The following is a 20,192-nucleotide window of genomic DNA, read 5'->3' on the forward strand; positions in this document are numbered from 1 at the left end:
TCGTTGCTCTTATTGAGTTTGAGCGAGCTGAATTTAGCCCAATACAAATCACATTACTCTTCAGAGTGAATGATTGCATTTAGCTCATTGGAATCAGCCTTTACTGTTTTTTACTGAATGAAGCTTTTGATTTTTAGGCATGTTTGCTGGCTTGTAATGTGTTCTATCATTTGACTCGGTGTAAGTTTGCGATAACTCAATCAAACGTCCCTGCGTTTGCTGTGGATTCCCCTCCACTGGTCTGCAGGGCTGTGGCTGCAGGAGTGAAGAGGTTTAAAGCAGCTTAAACTGTCACGCCAGCCCAGAGCTACAGACTGTTTCCTTATTCTCTTTCACTCAGTCTATAAAAGATGAGGCTTGTCCAGTCTTGATCTGTCTTTCATAAAGTAATCTCTCCAAAGTCCCTCAATCATTTATATTCTTTGCTCTCTCGTGTGGGATATATATTCAGTCACTAACATGCTCTTAACTTTGTCAGTGTCGAGTCTGCCCCACATTCGGGCAAAGAAAAGGACAGCCGTGTGTACTTTGGTGCATTTTTAGACCCAGGCCTGATGTCACGCTAACCGCGCGCCGGGTTGTCCTCCGTCAGTCATATCCTCCATGAGTTTAGACGTGGTACGGTGCCACCATGCACCAACTTTGACGTCGCCTGGACGACAAACATGTTTTTGTTTCAGGACTGACAGTTTTCTTCCGGACCTGCTGACTGTAAAAGCAAGCGAGAGCTGAATGTTTTGGAGCTGGTGCAGGTGGGCATGGTTACCTGAGAGGAAGTGGTAAACAGGAAAAAAGCCAGTTTAGATAAAACACAGAGACTTAAAGGGATAAAGAAGATTTATTTCACAAAGTTCTCCTTGTGCAGCAGTGCAGCCTCGACGGTAAAACCATAGAGCAGTTTCCACACAACAGATGCTCATCAGGTCTGAGACAGGGCCACACATCCTGTTATACCACACGCTGGATACACTGTACACGCAGTATTTTACATTAACAAGTAGTCTGACGAGGGGTTTGTGCACGTTTTACTATGACATGGCCCCAACAAATCACTTCCTGTTCTACAGTTTTAAAACTCCCGATTGGCTGATTTCTTTCTTAGTGTTTTATTTTTGTTGCAGTTTATCTGCTGCCACTGTGGGTATTTACCATAGCTAGTCATGTGAGTTGTGATGTGCACAAATAACATCAGTTGTGGTATAGTGTCAGGAGGTTTGCTGTCTTCATGCTATAATAAGCTTTTGAAGCAGTTTATGGGCTTTTAAAATGACATAATATCTGATGTGTTTTCAACCTGTAGCTTTGTATTGTGTTGTTTTTTGTATCGTATCATAACCTATCATAGCCACGTGCCCTTTCCTTTTCTTTCTGGATTCTCTTATGCATTTCGTATGTGTGCAGAATCCATAATCATTTCCATGATGACTGATGGATAACATAATGCTGTCTTAATAATCCCTGCTTCAAAGCTCTGGGAGTTGTGGATATCCTTTAACAACTTCACTGCACTTACCTTGAAGTGATTCATTTTGCAGATGGTAATGAGTGCAAGTATAGATGGATGGAGGCAGGCAATCAACCACAGAAAGAAAACCATGCTTTCCCTAAGGCAGTTTTAGGGAAGTTGTATGTAATCATACTCTGCAAACTAACATGGATTATATCCTTTTTTTTTTAAACTGGGTTAACAAGAAACGTTTTATTACTTTTTGTTGTGATGCCGGCTTCAGGTGCCGACACTTAGCTCTATACTTATCTTACAGTCCCATCCTGTTCATCACACGGCCGTCTCAATCTTTTCTCACACGCAGGCAAACAAAAGAGTAATTCAGCTCATCACTCTGTAGAAGCCTCGTGAGAGTTTCTTCACCTGCAACTCAAGTGATCAGCAAACACATCCAGCTCCCCTCACTGCTCAGTAATGAACGATCGTGCTGCAGACAGGCAGTCAGACAAACACATGATGCAATGTGTGGAGGACACATCTGTCAAATATGTCATTTCCCACACAGCTGAATCCATGCAGCTTTATATATCATCTGATAACAGCCAAAAAACATTATATTCATCATTTTCAGCTCTGACACATATCTTGCAGGTCCACAGTTGGAAAGGCATTTTCAAAGATGCTTGACTCGAAAATAAAATAGAATTACACTGAAAGAACTGAGGGTTTAATGTAATACTAATGTAAGTGCATGTAAATCAGGGGCTTTAAGTGCTGTGTCTGTCCTTTAAAGACCCTAATAACATTGGTGCAAAAGGGTGGCCGCTGTGACACACTTTACTCGTCTAAGCCATTGATTTCTCATTAGTTAGGCCCTCAGGAGTGTACAAGCTATCACTTGGATCAGCCCTGTTGTATTCAATTAAAAGCCTTTCCAACACACCCTGGCTTTTTTCTACCTTATCTTTAAGTGCGTATTTTTTCTGCTTTCCTTTGCGTGAGCTGCTGCCATGGCCTCTTTCATTTTGGCTGCCATATTTAGAAACAAGTAAGGAGTTGTTTCAGGGTGTGGCAGCGGTGGCTCTGATTATAGCCCTCCCTTTGTCTCACATGCACCTTATGGCATCTCCTTCTTTGTGTTCATGAATGCTGCGCACACAAAAACCGTGTTCCCGGCACCTTCTGCCTAACCCTGCCGGCCTTTCAGACAATTCTATGAGAAAAATGTCTTCCAGCCACAGCAAACCATTAGGGCTTACTTCTCAAATCAGTTTGGTAATTACACGTGGACGCTGAACAGGCCAGCTCTCACATCTCAGCACCTCATATAGTGGTAATAATGGCCATATCACAGCCTACAAAAGGCAGCTATGAGAAGGGTGTGAGCATCACTCATCGGGGAATCTGCAGCCCCCTCCCTGCCTCTCACGTACAGTAACACACACTCACATAGAAATGCACGAACTGTGACGATCCTATTAGAGAAGCCATAATGGCAGAACAAAGCGATGACAGTCGGAATAGCTGGACCGGGGGTGTTGAGAAGCCTCATTTAAGAGGCGAGGAAGGAGGGACTGAGGTGTGGATGTGTGTCACTATGTGTGTGTTGTGGAAGCCCACACCGAGCTGTTTTATTGCGTCAGCATAAAAATGAGACGTTTCTGGCTGAGCTCAATGCTTTCTGCTCCCTGTTGTGTTTTAAAGCAATAAACTGACAATACCAATATTTCATTTCACCGGCCCTGTCCACACTCCTCGGTGTGTTCGCGAGAGTGGCAAAGTCAGGACCGTCGTCTTGTGCCAGGCCGACAGACAAACACGGAGGGGATGATGGGCGGCAGGATGACCGTCAGAGCCAATTACGTTTAATGAGATGTGGAGTGACCAGAGCTCCCGAACGCTGCCAGACGACACAGGGAGCTTCCAAAGGTGTCCAGGATTCTGCCCTGGAAACATTGTGTGCTGGGATCGGTAGCATGTCACTGGAAAGACTGATAACGTTTGCCCAGTTGATTATTGCACTACGTTTGATTACCAATAAAAAGATGCGAATCAGTTCAAACGCCACGAGTTCCATTTGTAATGATTCACATTCCCTAACAACCTAATTTGTCTCTGAAATCCTTTGACACTCCTGCAGATGAATATTAAGATGTGTTGATTTCAAAACAACATGCTTGGTTAACTGGAGCTAAAACCCCCAAGGCTATGTATATCCAACCAAGGGGGATGAAAGGCTGCTTGTTGTGCTGGCAGATCCTGATCAGACTGTGATGAAAGGAGTAGAAATACTGTATCTGCTTCTACGACAGGCACGGTGGCCACAGCTGTAAACTGGCTGATATGGAGATTGGACAGGGCGGGCTGGGCTGGCACACCCGGCCAAAGAGCCACGTTATGAAACTCAAGCTTTATGCCAATTGCGAGGGAGTTTTAAGGAAGTAAGGCCGTGACGGTCATGTTATCAGGAATCTCAGACATCTCAACAAAGGAGGGCAGAAAGAAAATGGAACAAAAGACTTAAATGTAGTCCAAGAGAAAGAGCGACAGTGGCAGCAGCCGCATGCTTTCTGAGTTCCTGAGGAAAACAAACCTGTTCCCTATCGCACTGCTTATCAGTTCATCAGACCATGTGACAGTCAGGGTTGTTACTGTTATGTAAAAGATGCCTTGTTCACCTTTTCCAAGGCAGGACATGTTTCAGGTGAAGGGCTGTCATGGAGAAAAGGCTTTAAACTCAGCTACTTGCCCCAAGAAAGTTTCATTAATCCTGGATTAAACCTTTGCAGAATGATTTTAGAGTTGAGAGGAACGAGTGAAATGCTCATGCCTGTTCTGACTGTGGTCATAAATGCAGATAGAAACAAATAGTTTGGTGTCAGTGACCCAATCAGTGTGACTCATATCAGGATGATTCTCACACCGATTGCCTCCCATACTTCACCTTATATAATAACTAACTAACAAGCCATAAGTTGACTTTAAAATATAGTCTACACATTTAATGGCTATTTACATTAAATCCATAATTGCATATGTTTAACTGCAGTATCATTTTCTTCACCTGAAGCCCCGACGAGCCCTCGGCCCCCTTACATCAACGTTATTCTCAGCTTTCTATGTGTAATTAAATACTGCATTAAGGAAGAAGATGCTTAGAAACACACAGTATAAAATATGATCATTTTCACAGATTATATCTATAACATCCCCAAACTCATTTTAATGTTGGTGCCTCCCTATAATTCAAGGATATATTTCAAATTAAGACGTCTCCTGAAGTCTTGGCGATGTTTCCTCGTCAGCCTGCTCTCGCCCGCTGCTCTGCTTCCTGTTGGTGAGAGCTTCGTGGAATTTCTAGATTGAAATGTATCTAACAGCTGTAGTTAATATTCCGAGCTGCGCTCTTGAATTGAATCTTATTTCAACAATGAAAATGTCACACCTTATTTACGTGGATGAAATAGTGAACAATGGGAACTAATAACAAGGCACACCCGTGTTGGAGTCTGTTAATCCATTTTCACGCATGAACACATGGAGCACATAAAGGGAATATTCCACATCGGGTGAGGCACACAGCACTGACTGGGTCACTGTGAACAAACTGCTCTTTGGTCACACGGGTCCAGGTGGACATGCTAACTTTGCATTAAGGATCTGGCCCGTTAAGGACCATTTCATATCCAGTCTAATATAAGTACATGCATAAAATGGCTTTACAGTATTTTCCACAGTTACAGTCACTTTGGCTGTTTTGCATCTTTCCCCCCTTTTTTAGTTAAAGTCTTTTGATTTATTTTTTTTTATCTGTGTGGTCCTTTACAGTTCTTTTACTTTCACCAACTTTCCATCAAAAGGTTTTAGCAGTCACTTCAAATCAAGCTTGAAGTTTATTTAACTAAATAAAGTTCAGCATCTTTTTCTCTTTTCAGTCTGACTACAGGAAGATAACTGTCTTCACAGGCTGAGCTGTGCTCATGAATAAAGTGTAAAGTCTGTCCTTTTGAATAAAGGGAAATTAATACTTTTCTGATATTTCTGAGGACCCTAAAGTCTTTCTTCGTGACCCCTAAAAAGTCCACGAACCACAGTTTGAAACGCCTCGGTATTCCTTGGTTCGTCACACGGTTAGATTTACTTCCACGGTACTCCATGTTGTAGTCTATTCAAGGCTCTCGGCCATCCCCCCTCTCGGTGTCCGTGGGAAGGAGGAGTTTAACCCCACATTGTCTGGGAGGAGTCCGCAGTCTCTTGGCGCTCCGACCCGGGATCGTTTGGCGTGGACACGGAGGGATCGTGGAATTAGCTCCGAGAAACGCAGACTTTTTAATGCAGCGCTGGTATATTGAGAGTTTTCCGAGAGGAGGACGCAGGAGTGCTGCGGGGAATGTGTTTGACGGGCGGAAGCATTAGCCGGTAAGTTGTAGACGAACTTATTCCCAGTCACGCTGTTTTTAATAGACTGCCGTTCTTCTTAAACGCCTCTCACACTCAGCGCTAAAAAGTTTAAAATGTATATTTAAAATTTTTTTTTTTTTCCAGTAAGTCGACCAGTGACTGAGGCAGTGATGTAATCCAACTGCAGCACATCCGATTATTCAGCGAATTTAAATTAGAATTATTTCATAGAGAAATATGTTTTATTCTAAGGGTTTCTGCCAGCGTGTAATTATTCAGGTAGACAGGGGTCTCCCCTTTCTTCCGTCTGTGGATCTGTCACGTATCAAAGCCTTCACTGTGGGTGTTGTTTGACTTTTTACCTGAAAAGCAGTAATCGTTAGGTTTTATTGTGGCTGTGAAGCAGAATTTGGCGTGATAAATAGGAGCACCATAAACTGCAAACCACTAAAGGTATTTGCGTGGCTGTTTTATTCACACAATAAATCAGAGTGCAGACATGTTGAAGTTGTAGCTCACAGCAGTGTCACAGGCTGCTTATTGCTTTTGGACTTATTTCTCATTTATAGACTGGGAGATGTGGGACACACATGTTGTATGATGTGAATTACCTGCCACTTGCATTGTTGTTTGGGTTTGTGCTGGGGTGGAAGGGCTCTAGCCACATACAGAGGCAACAAAAGGGCCCCGGGACCCCCGGAGTGAAGGGTCAGCCCAGAGCAAACAGAGCTTTGGATTAAAGGAGGAAGGGCCTGGCATGCCTTTTGGGATGGTCATGGAAACACCCACAGGAAGGTGTCAGTCTCACTGTCCTCCTACCTTTAAATGGCACAGATGAGAATGAAACAGTGGCTAATGTTTGACTCGAAGAGCCGCCTGGGTCGCTCATTTATCTGTCTGATGGCTTTGGCTGGAGTCTGTCCAGTGTTTTGCAGCAAGACAGATTGGATATGTGCTTGCACTGTAAATGTAAATCATTTACTCCGGTCATTTTTATCCAGGAATTATGCTGAGCCCAACATGCACAGGAGGAAAAACTTCAACAAATGCCTTCTGTTTATTTTTCTGCAGGGGGAACATGCTGCGTGCTCGGTTTATATTTCATCAGGCCTATCAGCCCCCCTGCCTCTTTAATGGACTATCCAGAAATAGTTGTTTACTTACATAATTGCTGTTGATCTCATGTGTGTTCCCTGTTCTTTTTGTGTGAGATCAGTAAGAATAGCGCCGGGTCAGAAGCACCGTGTGCATATTTTGGCCTCTGTGGTTCACATTTTTGCGGCACAGAAGTCCTCCGCCACGAGGAACATATTGTTTTTACTATTCTGTTTTTCCCTGGATTGGAACGGGGTCTTGAACCAGAGCAAAGCTGACCGAGTGTGGCCCGTAATTTCCTTTTAGTGGAAAACATGTGATAGTTTCGCTGGTTCGTTCTGTCCTTCTGTGGCACGAGGGGCGAGTTTCATCTGGCAGGACCGTCAAAGTTGTTTACAAGTGACAAAAGGGTGAGGCCACGCTGGCTTCTCTTTGGGTGGCACAGAGTCGCAGGCTCAGAAACAGCAGGACTCTGTGACATAATTACCACTGGAACTGCAGTCAGTGCATCAACAGCTGATGCACTTTGTTGAGTAATGTTTAAGAACAGCCGTCTAACTGTCGACTGCTCTCGTCTTTGCTTCTTTTTGATGCTCCGTGTGAAAAGCGATCTTCATCAGGCACAAAAACTTGGAAGTGTTTTCCCCTGACTGCGCCTGTCATCATTAATTCTCAAAGTGCTCGCACACTGGCCGAGAAACGCCAATGTTTCATGTCTTCTCCTCTGCACATTTTTCTCCATATAAGGTGCACGGGTAACATCTGTGCTCATTGTCACACTGGGATGAAGGCCTTTTACTGTCTCTAGGTAGAGAGGCCCTGCAGGGGGAAACCACAGGGACTCCACACGACGGAGACAAAAGGATTTGAAAGAATCACATTTAAATGAGCAAAAACTTGATTTCTTTTCTGTTTCTTGGCACGTTAGCTTTCTTGATTGCAGTGAAATGCCATTTTGAGGCTTCAGTTCAGGCTGCACAGGCGGGCGAGCATAATGGTGGCCTGCGTGCTTCTATTTCTTGCTGCTGTGGTTGATTTTATATTTGGCAAGTGTTTGCTGGTAGCCCATAGCCAGCAGTGTCTGGAGTGGTTGCTATAAAAAGCAGGTGATCTAAAAGCTGCTGTTGACAGCATCTTGGCCAAGACTTCGCATTTCATACCGCGCTCACCGAGGGGCTGACCAAAAGACACGTGGCTGGCTTTGACCCCCCCTTGGATTCACGCAGCTACAGGTCGAAGAGCTATCACGGACACAACACCAAGGTTACTCTTCTTGGCTTTCAGAGGACGTTAGGACAACAATAATAACCGAACCCTGTCGCTGAAACGGCGAAAAGAAGACGCCGAGTACTTTGAGTGCTGCATAATTCAGAGATTCTGAATTTAACTTGTTTTGCTGTGGCAACTGGGCTGGTGGTCGCACACACACAGACACACAAGCGTGTGTGCATCCACTTTGTGAGATTTGTTCAGTCAGCTGCACTTTGTGTATCTGCTCTAACACAGAATTTCCTGCTTTGCGGCACATGCTGAACCTTCAGCCCAGCTCAGCGGAGCAGCACACTCATCCAGCTGAACCGATGCGCCCATTCATGCTCCTCCTCACACTGGCTACTCTCGGGCCTTTGAGGAGAGTCATTTAATGCATTGGGCTAAACAGAACTTCATGCTGTCTGGGTCACCTGCTAAAGAGCGGGGCAGTAAGGGTTTCAAATGCAGGCAGGCACATAAACGATTGGGGTGCAGATGAAGAAGAGGATGGCGTAGCTCTTCATGTGTGATTCAGACTTTCATTAACCCCAAAGAAATAACTGTTAGACTGTTGCCACTCTTTTACTGATGGCCTTATATATCATGCAGCGATTGGTGAACACGAGGGAAAAAGCTCCCATGGCAGCAGTTGAGTAGCAGTGCATGTAATTCCTGTAAGCTTGTTAGATGGCATGCAATATTTCAGTCTGGTAATGGTGCTGCTTCAGCATTTTTAAAGCGGACCAAGTGATTTAAAGACCTTGAATACAAAAGCAATAGTTTGTATTATCTAAATGTGTGAACAATGAAATGAATGACAGTATGGCGGCTACAGAGACCTCAGTCGGAGGGCGTGTGATCGTCTTCGCTCACAGCATATTCCTCCAGAGCGTAGCTCTCTGTGTAAACCCTGTTTGAGGTCTGGATTGTAAATTCAGAGAAGTCTGTATTTACATGATGTTGGTGTTCAAAAGATGACGCGTGCTGGCTCATTTGTCAAGAAATCAACAGCCCAGTTTGTATGGAAGTAACCCATTCTGTCCACACACACACACACACACACACACACACACACACTGGCTACAAACCTACTTATAACAATAGAAATTGTGATTGATCTGTCCTACCTCAGTCCAGTAGCCATAAGGTCCCACTTACTATCTGAGCCCTATTGGAAAGGCAAACACAGCTGGTGCTACAGGCTAAATAAGTGCCCGGCGCTGGGATGTTGACGCCGTGTGTCTTGCATTGTCCTCCATGATGGATGGAGCAAATTCTGGGTACACATTTACAACATCCCATCTGCTCAACACTGGCTGGATATAAACTATTTTTATTTTTGTTTTTAAAGAAAACTAAAAAGCCCTTACCTCTTTTTAAATATTTTTTTTTTATTATTAATTTGTTTTTTTATAGTTAATTAAGACAACACATTTCTCGTCATACTCGTCTAACAAGTATCCAACTGCAATGGGATTCTTTCAGAAGATGACAAATGATGAATCTGGGCGATACAAACCTCAGAAATAAAGTTAAGATGCACATAAATCCATCATTGTGCACACATGGATGCAACTGTATCCAGTAGTCCATTCATCCCAGCCTTACCTTCAGCAGTCAAATATCAATCATCACAATTGCACAACTGCAGTCTTGCAGGATATTGATGTTGCTTCCCTTCATTTGCTCACTCAGAAGCTCGCTCCAGTGAACTGTGCAGAACATAATATGTCCTTCACTGCAGAGTTTCCTGGGCTTTGTGAAACATGCAAAGTGTTTCGAGGGTCTTTGGCAGCCGTTGCATTCATGTTATGTTGAGGAACATTTTCAGGCTCATTAGCACCCCTCTGCCCGTCCAGCCCACTCCCTGCTTTAACAGTCGGTGGTTTGATCTCTGAGGCAGATAAGCTCTATTCTCTACTTCTTAGTCTCCAGCCTTTGTCACGTTGGCGTGCGGCCAGTGTAAACAGAGACAGGGTCCTGATTGCTTTAGGTAACCAGCAATCCCGACGTCCACTCATGGAACACGCTCAATTAAAGATTCCTCTAAAATCCTTTTTTTCCAAAGAGGTAAATGTATCTAAATAACCTGTTTCCTGAGCTGATATCATCATCCAGGCTTGTTGGGCTCACGGGCCCCATCTGTTCGAAGGAAAAGGATGTAGAAGTGAACGACTTCATTGTGACATGTGCCACAATAAGAGCAATGAAACAGAGGGTATAAGAACCTTTTATCAGGTTAATGTGAAATTGTGGCTAAATGGTGTAAAACAGGCCTCGCATCCTCAACCTAAGGCAAGCCGAGCGGTAAATCAGCCAGGCTGCTATAGGAGAGCCTGTGTGTGCTCATTTGCTATGACACCCCTTCTCTACCTCACACCGTAGTTTAGACACTTGGGTTTCCCTCCCAGAAACTTTCAGCTCCACTTTTCTGTGTTCGGCTAGTGCCAGGACACGATCTGTGCTCGACTGTTACGTAAGAGCCGTCTAATGCAGGGCTGGGCTTCCCTGGCTGCGAGTGACAAACGTACCCACTGCCTGGCTGGCTCTCTGTGACAGTCTGGCTCCACAACAAACTGCCCGGATGGTTTTTCACAGCTGATGGCTGCAGGTTCCAAATACCAAGTGGCTTTATCTACCCAGAAAGTACAGACCGTACAGACTCTGTTAGAGGAAAAACACTGGAACAGAGGAGCAGGGCCGCTGTTTGCGTATCTTTAAGTTCACCAACACAGGATATTTTCCTGTGGATATTTGTGCTACCAAGCATAGTGCTTATCTCACAGGTGCATCCTTGGCAGGTTGACATGCACAAAAGACACAACATTTAGATAAAGTCAAGGTCAGTATTGGCTGGTTCTTCCGTGGTTTGATGATTAGTCATTCAGATTACGGTGCAGTTTGCAGTCCAGCGTGCTGTAATCTGGGACAGCTGTGCAGATTTAAAACACCTCCCTGCTGCAATGAAGTCAGAGCAGGCGACACTATACGCCCTCATTCCTGCAGCTTCACTCATATCACCAAATCCATAATCTTCCTTTAAAACTTGATGCGGCGACGGTCTGACTCTGAGTCTGATGGAAGGAGGTGTGAAGGGGATACCTGAGGCTATTACAGGTATTTGACATTAAGGTGTCACTGGAGCTCCGAACCCGTCTGCTGCTCAATCCTAATGTTATTTAAGGTGCTGGAGCAACGAAAGTGAAGCGCCAGGTTTATGGACTGTCATTGATCCGATCCTGGTGTCTCTGTTCATGCAGTACACTTTAAACCGGAAAAGACGTCAGACGGCATCAGATAAAGTTGACCCCAAAAATAATGGGTTAAACATTGTTTGGGACTATTCTTATTTGTTTGTTTTTTTTTACCTAGTTTTAGATAAGTGCACTGATTCCACTTTCACATACAGAAACATTAAAGCAAACCTTTGACCTCTGCGGTGAGTTAATCTTGTGGCTCTTTTATGATTTATATTGAACTCACTGGAGGATATGGAAGGGGGAAAAAAGTCCTTGTGTACAAACTTCTGGAAATCCGGCAGGGCAGCCATGTTTCTTGATTCAGTGTTCATAAGCAGCGGTCCCCAAGCTTTTTTGTGCCACAGACCGGTTTATGACCGGCCTTTAAGGTGTCGCGGAGAAATATAAGAAAATAAAACCAAAAAAACGATTTATTCATAACATAATATACATATAACATATAATATAAACATAACATAATAATAAAAATGATTAAAAAAACCCGATAAAAATCCTGAAAACCATAAATTTCACACCCGAGCCTGAACTCTCGCGGCCCAGTACCAAACGACTCATGGACCGATACTGGTCCGTGACCCGGAGGTTGGGGACCGCTGTTCATATGGGGTTTTTGAATTGCTCTTAGTTTGGCCCCTCACCCATGAAGCGTTTGCCTTCGGAGACCCTACCAGGGGCAAATTGGCCCCAACAATCTCGCTCTTGGATCACGTGGGCATGCAAACCCTTCCACTGTGTGATATATTGGAGATTCATGGATGTGGAGAGATTATGCCGCTTGGCAGAAGAGCTAGACGATTTCAGTCTAGACCGATGCCCGCGACCCGCATAAGTGGCTGAAATTGGATGGATGAGTAGCTGGACATTTATTAGCAAGTCAAAGGAGAGCTTTAAAGCAGGTTCCCCGTCTCTGCTTCATGCTTCATGCTTAACCAAGTTCCTGTCTTTAAAAGATAGAGATCATAGACCCATCTGTCTCTTAGCTCCAGCTTTGTGTTGTGACATTTGCATCAATCTTTTCATTTGTCTTGTTTCAAAAAAAGTAAATAAGGTCAAATATTTCTTCTAAATGGGAAATTTCACGAGTTTCTTGGTGTTTTATTTGCACAGTTTTTTCAACGCCACAGAGTGAAAGCAACCTTGAAAAGGTCATGACTCTGCCTCTGTTGAGGCCTTTTGAGTCCGGGTTAAAGACGCACCGTACCATGGGCAGAGCAGGAGCTTGTATGGGTTATCTCTGACAACCACTCAAACATCCCAGGTGGTTTGTCGCACTCAGCGGGACCGTTGTTGGCCTTTCTGGATGTGGAGGCTGAGTGTGCTGCAGTTTAGGGGAACGAGTGACTCACAGCTACAGATACAATACACATCCTCTTTATGTGTGTGTGTCTTTTTGAGAATATGGCTGCTGAAATATGTGAGGCCAGTGTGGTTCCCATGCTATGCAGCAGCCCTTCTGCCCAAATTCTTCTCAGCTGAATAATGAGAAGCCTGTGTTACTCTGCATAGCTCTCTCAAAGCCTCCAACATCCATGTTGATGGAGTAGCTGCAAATGAAGCGCCTGTTGGTTTTCAGCGGCTGTGAGTTTTGATCTCTATCTCACCTGCTTTCATGGTGGGAATCCTGCTTGCAGCGTATCAAAGGAACATAAAAAGTCCTTTTTTAAAGATTTTTCTACATCCGCCAAACAGCCTTTTATATCCTCATTGCTATTCCCCTCGCATGTGACAGGATCCGGTGTAAAGTGAATGCGTACAGAGGTGAAGTCATTCATTATAAATCATTTCCACTTTGCAGGGTGAAATCATTTATTCACAGTCTCATGAGGTTAGTGATCCAAGGAGCACACCCTGACTGGTGACTAATATGCGGCTGATGTTGTGTCACTCAGCCCAGCGACATGCAGCAGATACTGTTTGGTCTCCAGGTTACTGCACTTCATCTCGCCTGTCATTGCAAACAGCTACTAGGAAGCTTCATTTGCTCAGGCTTTTAGAGGGGACAGGTTTTTGTTGACGATGGCCAATTTTCAGAGTCCCAAATGTCTGTTTCTTCCTGGCAGAATAACTTCAAGAACATATCACAGTTATTACAGTAATTTTGTCTCTTTAGGCGCTTGCTCTGCTCCTCTGTAGTAATTTTGTGAGCGAGCGTTTTTGTCTCCAGCGGGAAGCCCTGCGGTCTGCTCGCGTGGAGAAATCGGCTTCACTGGAAACTTGCGGGTACCATTTTTTATACTAATAACGATATATTACAGCACATGGGTCCGCGCTGGCATGCCCGGGCTTAAGCTAATAATAACAACATTGAGAAATGCCAGGAACTGGGTTTTCCTGACAGTTAAGATGATTGCTGCAGTTCAAGGAGCTGCGAAAGCTGTACTTACAGTCGTATTGTGTTATTAGCCTGGTGTATCCCGTTTTCCTCCCTGTGTGACTCATATATGCATTTGTACTTGATCAAATTTTGATTCCAGTAATTGGAAACATATTGTTTTTCATTGTCTTCCACACTCAATTGGCCCTTAAGTAAAACAGAATAGTAAAACAGGCCATTAGTTAGCGGGCAGTGATGATGTGTGTGTTTCTCTCTAATGAGGGTTGTCTTAAGTGTTCATGTTTAATCCCAGACGTGCCTGCTGCTTTTGCTAATTATTCTATCATACAGTGCCACGGGGTTTTCTAAGCCAACAAGTATTTTAACAAGCTGGAAGGCTGCGCTCATTTTTTCCGATCTTTTCCCAGCGTCCATACCGTCATGTTTCATGTCTTGATGTGCAGTAAGCTTTCAGCTAACCACTAACTGTACATGGAGTAAAAAACATCGAAGAACTCTTGCATCGCCGTCTTGATGCTGCGTGCAGCCGCGCAGCAGAGTCGCTTTGATGTAGTGTGAAACGAAACAGCTTCACCGGGACTACAGACAAGTCGGATCAGGCCAGAGTGTTTGAAGTGCCTCTGCTGTGTGCCTTTGTGGTCATTACTGCTGCTTAAAGCGGGCTGCAGTGCATCAGTCCTGTCAGAAAAGCTCCTTTTGTTGTTATTATCATGCATTGATGGCAGCACAGTAAGATCTGAGCATGTCTGAAATTTTTGGTTTTCTTTTCATGTCTCGGTCTTTGCTTTTTAATACCTTTCTCATGGTGGGCACGGGCAGAGCGCTCCTTTATCTCCACCAGTAATGAGAGAAACGCTGCATTGTTGGTACTTGGCCATTTGCCTCAAGGGTTAAGTATCCATCTCCATTCCCTCTGAGCCCACGCCAGCTTAGGAGGGAAAGCCTGTGAATAAATGCCACCCTTGTACTCCCATAATGGAACAGCTTGACCTTTCGTGACCTCTGCCGGTCGAAGCATCTGCCTGTCGATTCCTCCGGCCCGTCCTGTGGGACGTCGCCGGGCTTTCACATCTGCTTGTGAGCGGTGATTCAATTAGTTGAGGAATTTGTTTTGCTGAATAAAAATTAAGAGCCGGACTGTAATTTTTCAAAGTCAGAAAAAGAATGGCCGCCAGCTCAAACATGCTGTAGATTTACTGTCTGTAATCGTGTGAAAGTGTTGGTTTCTTTGTGGGCATTGTGCATGACGACTGCATAATGAGCATGATCCTCATTGACATTCTTGATCCTCCCTATATGAATGGGATAATAACGAGTTTGGCAGGAGCCTTAATTTAATCATGTTGGTAAAAGCGGCGCATATGCGGCACAGCTGCTGGTGCTTAGCCGAGCCTCGCCGTGCCCTTCGCTGAGGTGGCGTTCGGTGCCCGCTTTGGCTTGTTTTGTGTTTTCGGCCTTTCTGAACCACATTCCTCACTGAAAAGGCTTTGCAGAGAAGGACAAAGGAGTTAGCTTTGCGGAGATTTGCCTCTGACTTTTTCACAGCCATCGAATTGGTTCACGTGCCTGTGCATCCCCGTGACTTGTGAGACTGGTTGCACAGGTCACTCTTTTGTTGTTGCCTTTCTTTAACTTTGCAAGTTAAACACAGGTGCTGCTCGAGTGCTTTGTCCAGCACCTGTTGTGGATTATAGGTCAATAAAGGCTAATTTCTTGAGATAATTCAGCAGTGAGATCTAATCTGGCCCTCGCCGTTTCAGCGAGCTTTGCAGAACCCGTGTCCTGATGTTGGGATTCAAAATCTGTTCCTGCTTAGAGTGAAAAGGAGGCGGAAAATTCACGTTTGCTCGCATGCATTAGCAGGCACATTTTCACACAGCGTTGTGCTCCAGTGAATCAGGCTAGCCCTTGACACAGTTTTATGGACAGAAACTGTGTCATGCGCTGGGACGAGGAGACACGCTCGCCACAGGTGGGAAACCTGTTCGTAAGTGTTGAGCTGCAGGAGCCGGCGCTGTGGCCTTAATTCAGCCCCCCCACACACAAATCATCATAGCTTCATGTTCTGCTTTTATTCCACCAGGTGTTGCTGTTTATTGGCTGTTTGATTTGCTTTCAATCAAAAAGCCTTTAAATGTATGCAAATAAAAATCTGACTTTGACTGCATGAGTTTGCATTAAGCTCACATTGCATTCCTTCATTTGCAGATATTTACCTTCTCAAAGTGTAAGGAAGTCTCATGTGTTCACCGAGTGACTGTGTTATTGTTGTCTGGCTTAACAAGCTGATGTATAAATCAGAGGGTATGAGCTTAGGAAATTCATACTGCCCCCAGTTGCATCTCCTGTAAACATGCATCGTCTTACAGCCCTGGCTCGTATTCAAGAATCCATCCACCATATGCAATGTGCAGCTAACAGCATTCACCGATTGTGGAGGAAGTGGATTGCTGGCATTTTGGGCCATGCAGTCTTTAACCCCCTCAATAAAGTGTGTGTGTGTGTGTGTGTGTGTGTGTGTGTGTGTGTGTGTGTGTGTCTGGCTCTTACCAGCTGTCTCACCCATCATCAGTGCTTCCAGGATGTTTAGCAGACAGTCCAGCTCACATTTGTTTCTTCTTATCTGTGCTGTGGACAGTAACAGACACTGTAAGTTCTCTTTAGCCTGTTTTTGGCCTCCAATAAAACTCCTTGCTCAGGTCGTTAATAACCGGACGACTCGTGCGTCTGCTTTCCCGTACGTTCGACCAACTTGGCTTTAATTCATAACTTGTTTATTGTCTGCTCTGTTTGATCAGCAGAGAGTTCAACAGAGATTGTTAGCTCTCCTCTTCAGTAAAGAGTCGGTAGCTGTGAGGAGCATGATGTCAGAGGATGGTTACTTTATGCGGTAATTTACATTTCTTTGCCTGTGAGCTCTGTTTACTAAAGCCGTGCTGTGGGATATCTCCTTATTAGAGGCGGCAGACTGGTTAAGGACGTTTATATGGTGAATAATGTAAATGTGCCTAAACTTGCACATGTATAGGGTCTAGGTACAGCGAGACATGTCTAAACAGAGCCGATTTCACCTGATAGATGGTTTATATAGCCCTCCAGCCTGTGGGCCTGTGTTTACAGGCCGCTGATGTAGGTCCATGAAATGATGCTGACATCTCCACCACTTTATCAAACCATCTGCAGCCGGCCGGCCGACTCCTCTCGGCTCGGGTAGAGGTGAGGATGTGTATTTGTAACACGCTGGCTCGGCAGCGTGACGCGAATACCAAAACCTCTCTGGTGAATCATCACTTTAAACTGAATGAATTGCGTCCCTGCAGTAGTGCATTTGTGATGTGGTCTGGATTTGCATGCTGCTGCAGCTGCTGCTGCAAAAAAAGGTCAGTGCCAAAAAGCAGTGCAGGCCCGAAACTTGTTTCAAACAAGTTAATCCCCCATTCAAGAGGAGAGGGATAATCCTGCTTGTTTGGAGTTCACTTGTTTCCGGGAAAACAGATCAGTGCTGCCATGTTAAGAAAGGTTTACCACACGACAACTAGATTTGCACTTAATTATGTCATGTTAGCATTTTTGTGGTGAGTCAAATGAGCTGGCGTCTCCGCTAGGTAAACATAAACAGTCTTCCATACCTGCCACTGTGTTCAAAGAGAGGCTGTAACAAGGACATTAATTACTTCAGGTAATGACTTCCAAAGGTTTACTGAGCGGCAGGTCCTTTGTTACCTATGTTAACCTTCACCGCAGTGAGCAAACCAAGCAGACGGGCCCAGGCTAGTCTAACCACCTCTGATAGACTTGGAGCATCATCTTGGCTTTTGCTTGTCAGTGTGTCACAGTTTAAGGCTTCAGCAGACATGACGGTGATGTATGAAGGGGGTGAGAGTGCTGAGCCAGCGCTGGCAGTCACTGTGACCCGGTTGTTGTCTGGTTTTGTTTTTTTTCACCTATTTATCAAAAGTGAGGTCAATTACTTGTGCTATTGCTCAGATGGTGTCCTAACCTGTGTGACAAAAGAATAATGCTCGATAACTCGATCAGTGTGAGTGATTCATGTCCCGTCTGGCCTGACTGCATCTACACTTCAGCCCTTTAATTGCCCATTAAAAGCGAGACACTGCCAGTTAGAGCGCGAGTTCACCCTGAACATATGGCCCAGTTTGGCACAGGGACACAAAGTTTGAATTATGCTTTTTAGCTTGAATTGGACACAAGCGATCCAACAGCAACAGATTTTTGAATTGGGGCTTTCCCTTATCCAAAAGTGACTGAGGGAGCCGTGATGGGGGAGGCCACAGGGGTAAACTCCCTCTGGCGTCAGAGCCCCTGAAGAATGCAGAGGGGGATTAATGCATGCCTGTGGCAGTGATGGATGGGACGAGGCGCCACACGCACTCGCCCAGACATACACCCACAGAGCATCTGGATGCAGACTGTTTGGCCCTCCCCTGCAGCAGGATGTGCCAGCTTAGCAGGTGTGTGTGCGCGGCTTGTGTGTCTGCTGGGACAAAGCCAGCCGTGGTTGTTTGCCCTACTACCCCAGATAGAGCTGTAGCCACCAGCCGCATGTCATTTTGATTTGAAAGCGCGGCTTTCATCATGCCAGCTCACCTCTGGGGCCTTTTAAACAATCCACTTTGTCCTTCTCAGATCGCAGATGAATCGATTGCCGCTCCCTCAATAGCTTCTTCTTTCCTGTTGGGTTCGGTGATTGATGCTGAATGTGCGCCGTAGTGATTTCTGCTTTCTGTGCGAGAACATCGATTACTGTACGTGCACGCGTCTCTCTTCTCCCCGATCTGCGGCGCCTCATCGTTTCCTGCGTGACCTCCAACAGCTGTGCGACTGAGTCGGTGCTGCAGCGGTCAATGATCTTTGATGGATCACCTTGGGGATCCTGAAGTGTGCCTCACATGACTGCCACAGTACACTACAGTGACCACTGCAGTGCTAATGAGCGAGTGGGTCGCAGGCTGATTGTATTAATCACTAGAGCTTATGAAACGTAGCGTGTGACGGATTATCTCGCCGTGCACAGCGTCAGTTGATTCGAGTGGAGATAATAGAGTTTGCCGGTGGGTTTAATGTCGGTGTTTTATGCAGACATTCGCACTCAGATGTACAAAGTCACTGTGAACTTTGTCTTTATTGATGATGCCTCTGCCCTTCCTGAAGGTTACCACCGAATACTGCGATGTGATGTGTAGATATCTTCATGGGCAGGGCTGGCTGTTTACTTGTCTTCCCGGGAGCCTCAGGGTCTCCTATTTTGCCCTTGTTCCACATGTTTTGCATGCACTGCTGCCACTCATGCTATTACTTCCATTCACGGCCAGGCGTTTTCTCCATAACTTGAAGACAGAGGGTCTCTAATCGTGCTCTGCTGCGAGCCGACTACAAGAGAATCGAGCAGCTCGGCTGAGATGTTCTGCTGCAGCACAGATGTTGAGACGTGTGTGAGAGCATGCTGATTGCACTGGAAAATCAATGCAGCTAAATTGTGAGAATGCCAATCAGCCTGAATGCCAGATACTGCAGCTCTGGAAAAAGTTCAAGTGCACGCTGTGTGTGTGCGCGTCTCCTGTCTTTTTCCTTTACAGATTCAACCCTCTGAATGACCTTCCTCTTTCCATTAAGCTGCTTAATTAGCAGAGAAGCTGATGGAAAGCTGATCTGTACCTGGAGTCTTCCAGCTGTTTGTTATCACACACACACACACACTCTTCTTGATTGAGAGCCTGTAACCTATCCCTCCCTCTGCCATTCCAAACATGCACATAAAAAGTGCACATTCATGTGAACATGCACACCCTTGTGCAACAGATGGAAGCTGACACACCCTGGAGGATGTCCTCAGCCTGTGTCCCCTCTAAAGAAAAGGCCCTGAAGATGTTTAAACAACATTTCTCACATTAGATTTTAACACTGTCAGTGTGAGCACAGAGCGCAGTCCCTGCAGTGTTGTCCTTACACACACATCATCCCTCTTTTGTTAGCTGAGAGCCCGAACGCGCACATCCCGGTTCATTTAAAGTTGGGCCGAACTCTCAGTGCAGAGTTCGGCAGGAGCACCAAAGTGCAGAGAAGGAGCTGACAGCAGGGAGGCTGGCGGGAAAAACGGACATCACAGTTTGGAACAGATGATAAATGGTGGGAGGGATAACCTTTGAGTCTCGGAATGACACAGAAGATGAGAGATGAATCTGAATGCTTTTCATGATATTTTTAGAATTTTATTTTTTTTCTCGTTTTTTGAAAGCAAACATAAAAGATACGATTGTTTGTTTTAGTCATAGATTTGTAAAAGATGTGCAGCAGGTTTCGGGGTGAAACACAGTATTGCACAAAAGAGCTGACCTTTCACCCTGGCTTAAAGTATCCCAGCTTAAGTAAATTCCCTCAGTCT

General features: G+C 45.1%; 1 protein-coding gene across 3 annotated transcripts in view; it reads left to right on the forward strand.

Moving 5' to 3' along the window:
- Window positions 1-20,192, forward strand: part of tiam2a (TIAM Rac1 associated GEF 2a) — an 86,131-nt gene that overhangs the window by 17,116 nt on the left and 48,823 nt on the right. The window contains exon 1 of one of the 3 annotated variants that reach the window (XM_025901067.1): window positions 5,610-5,866. The exons of 1 other annotated variant lie outside the window; for it this stretch is intronic. The gene's annotated coding sequence lies outside the window, so the exon portion shown is untranslated. Of the gene's footprint in view, window positions 1-5,609; window positions 5,867-20,192 lie in introns of those variants that run through there. One more of the 3 variants, XM_019348754.2, reaches the window with a different exon arrangement.

The sequence above is a fragment of the Oreochromis niloticus genome, linkage group LG19, assembly GCF_001858045.2.
Source record: "Oreochromis niloticus isolate F11D_XX linkage group LG19, O_niloticus_UMD_NMBU, whole genome shotgun sequence".
Lineage (NCBI taxonomy): Eukaryota > Metazoa > Chordata > Actinopteri > Cichliformes > Cichlidae > Oreochromis > Oreochromis niloticus.